Below are 3,761 nucleotides of genomic sequence, written 5' to 3'. Positions count from 1 at the left end.
AAGAATGAGTTGTGTAGTGGTTGGAAAGTAGGTGTTAAGCTCATTAAGGTCAAGGCCTCAAGGTATAGGGATGATATTGGGACAAGGATCACCTTGTATGGATCTAGAAGGAAGCATTGTTGGAGTAAAGAGAATTCCGTGTGTCCACCACATTCATGTCAACTACCCATCTGACAAAATCATGGAACTCAACCAACGGACGGATGCGAGAATAAGATATGGGATCCCGGTTCGATATATGAAGATCAAATATGGGGACTCGTATTTTGGGTAGAAATCTACCTAAGCTTAATAAAAATGGTTGGAAATTCTGTCAACCAATTGAGAAGCAAAGATCCTTGGAGATTCAAGGATGAATACAAACATAAGCCACCATGACAAAGAGCTTCTCAAATGTCCAACTTAAGGACTTAAACTAAAAGTGCTAGGTGGGAGACACCCCACCATGGTAAACTCGTTCCAAATCTTTTACATTCATTTAATAAGTGATTTGAGTTACCATTGTAGGTAGATGTTTCATACAAATTTGTTTGTACAATCTCATTGCTAGCTTAGTCATATACATGTTGTATTTAGTAGTAGATGAATAATATCAAAATTGCATTCTCGTGAATTGTATGATAGATGAGTGAATGAGAGTTGTGAACACTAAGGGGAGCACCAGGAATTTGTTTCAAAAAAAAAAAAATAAAAAATAAAAAAAGGGGTTGGACGCGAGCGCACCATGCACGCGCACGCGTCCCTGTGAGGATGCACCACGAGCCAAATATCAGAGAGTTGGGCCTCCTTTGGGCAAATATCATGCCTCCAGCCCAACTCGACCCACGCGGACGCGCACCACGTGCGTGCGCGCCGTTTCTAAGAGTATAAACATACACACGGACGCGTACTTGCCGCGTCCGCGCCGATTCGCTGCTGCAGGTCTTTGAGCCAAAATCCAGAGAGTTGAGCCGGCTCTGGGCTAGCTTTAGGCCCCAGGCTCAACTCAACCTGCGCGGGCGCGCACATCGCGCCAACGCGCCGATTCATACCTCAACAATGTACGCGAACGCGTACGTGCCGCGTGCGCGCCGATCTGCATGCGCAACTTCCAGGCCATTCTCCAGAGAGTTAGGCCTGCTTTGGGCCGACTCTATGCCTCTAGCCCAACCCCATGCACGCGTGCGCGCACGGTACGCGCACGCATCGCTTCCCATATTTCTTACCCACGCGTAAGCACGCTGTACGCGCACGCGTAGGTTTCAAAATTCCATCAACAGCCGCGGACGCGCGAGGTGCGCGCTCGCGTCGATCTAAAAGTGAGGACAACCCTAATACGCGAAGAACGTTGCGCCGCAGCGCACTCTCCCCTCACCCTCCTTCATCTTCTTCCTTCTTCTCTCAACCTCCATAACCACCACCTCACTCTTTCAACCACCACCGCTGGCCACCCTTCCTTCTTCTTCCCTTACTATCCACCCTCTTTCTCCCATTCTCACACCTCCCCTTCACCAACTCAGTCTCATCTCTCCCTTCCTCTGTCTCACCGCGAACACCCACCACCACCTCATCTTCGCCGCCGGCCGCCCATCTCTCTCTCTCCTCCCGCTCTGTTCCCCTCTCACTCTTTCTCCCTCTCATTCATTCCCTTTTCTCTCTTCCTCTGGACCGAGCCGCCTTCCACCATCCACCGCCGCTGCTTATCTCTCCGGCCACCATTCACGGCGAGGCAGTGTTTGCTTAGCCTTATTTCTCCCCATTTTCCCCCTTCCATTACTGTTTCCTCTGCTCCCAGGTTCCACTCAATTTCTTTTCTGTTTTTCTGTTAGTTTTCATTTCTGTTAGTTAGCCAAATTGTATGTTAGTTAGTTTTAAATTCAAACTTTGCATGTTAGGTTAGTTAGAAATAACTGCGGTTAGGTAGCTAGGGCTGGATAGAGGATTCTAGGCCTGATAAGTGCTCCGTTCGTGCTTAAATTGCTATATGTATATTTGGATGCTGTTTGTTGATTTTGAACTGATTTTGTGCATCTCATGTTGCCTAAATGATATACACTGTTGAGATTCTCGATGCTTGCCTATTTGATGTTGTTTTCTATGCTTCTTGTGCTGTTTTGCTATCCGGGAACATCCAATTTTCAGCCGGAATGCTGCCCGATTTTCATGGAAATTCGTTACATTTTTATCTTAATTCAATTTTGGGCAACATTCCGTTTCTCTTTGATTTCCCGGATTTGCATACTCATGGTGAACATGAACCACAACTTTTTCGTTCAATATGCATAAATCTCATCATATTGCTAATCCATTTTCTTTCACTTACTATTTCTTTAACTACCTAACTTCTGCTTACTCTTTAACAATTCTTTCGAAATTATGATGATATTCTTGCATATTGAATATGAGTTGTTATCTTTAATGCACCTTGCTTTCTAGGTTTATTCGTTCACTTTTACATATTCATTGCAACATCAAAGATTGTCTCTTTTTGCTATTTGCCTCCTGAACATGCTTTATTTGTTAAATGCTACATGTCTTATATATTCTATCATACTTTTCAGGATGACCGACAAAGGCAAAGCCATAGCCACTACCTCCAAAAAGAGAAAACACTCTACCCCTTCTCTTCCTTCCACATATAAGCATTATGCCAAGAACCTTTTGAATGATGTGGACAAAGAGAACCAACAGTTACCTTCCACCAATCCTGAAAAATTCCCTAATCTCTACTGTGAGCTCCGGTTTTCTAAGTATCGGACTACAAAGCTCAACATTGAGAAGAAGCTACTTCTCCCAATGGATGTGAGACGTTCTATTTCCGGTCGGATTATTGATTTGGGCATTGACTTTGTTGACCGAGATTTGGGGGATGTTAATGTTTCTTGGGTGAAGGAATTCTACTGTAACTTCTTCCGTCCCACATTAGATTCGGTTCAGGTGAGGGGTAGGGAGATTATGATCACTGAGACCGCCATTGAGGAGGCACTACAGTGCAGGCATGTCTCGGATGAGTTGTGTGCCCATCAGCAGGCTGAGTTAGCCATACACAGTATGACCTTCGATTATGAGGCGCTCAGGACTGTTATTGGGATACCAGAGGCTACTTGGGTTATGGATGCCAACAACACCAAGCCGAAAGGGATGATGTTTTCTCATCTGACTAGGGAGGCCAAGACTTGGCAGATGATCTTTGCCTGCTATGTCCTGCCCACCACCCACTTCTCTGAGATTCCTATGGAGATGCTCTTACTTATTGGGTGTGTTATGGAGGGGAAGGAAGTCTCCTTCCCTAGACTGATCAGACAGTGTATGTGGCGGGCGCATATTCGTGGCCTACTTCCTTTTCCTACATTGGTCACGAGTATGGCGGCCCTAGCCGAGGTACCATGGTTGGATGATGATGTGCGACCCCCGCCCCCTGATGATGATGACAAGGAGGTTACTATTCCCTGGGGTGGGTGGGTGCACGAGCGACCAGTTGCTAGCCGCCGATCTCGGGCCAGAGCTCCCGTGGGGACACCTTCACCTTCTGCCCCTACAGCTGCCCCATCTTCCTCTACTGCTGCAGCTCCTTCCTCATCTACTGATCCACCAGCAGCACCCGAGCCTACTTATCTCCTAGTCCAGCGCCTTTTCCGGTTTTTAGAGCGCGAGAAGCGCCATATCCGACGCCGCCTGGATCGGATAGACCAGATGTTTGTGGCCCAGGGCCTTGAGCTACCCCCTCTTCCCGACTCTCCGGCCTCCGATGATCAGGATCATCAGGAGGAAGTTGCGGATGC

The sequence above is a fragment of the Arachis duranensis genome, chromosome 2 (assembly GCF_000817695.3).
Source record: "Arachis duranensis cultivar V14167 chromosome 2, aradu.V14167.gnm2.J7QH, whole genome shotgun sequence".
Taxonomy (NCBI): Eukaryota; Viridiplantae; Streptophyta; class Magnoliopsida; order Fabales; family Fabaceae; genus Arachis; species Arachis duranensis.
Note: the sequence above shows the minus strand (reverse complement) of the source record.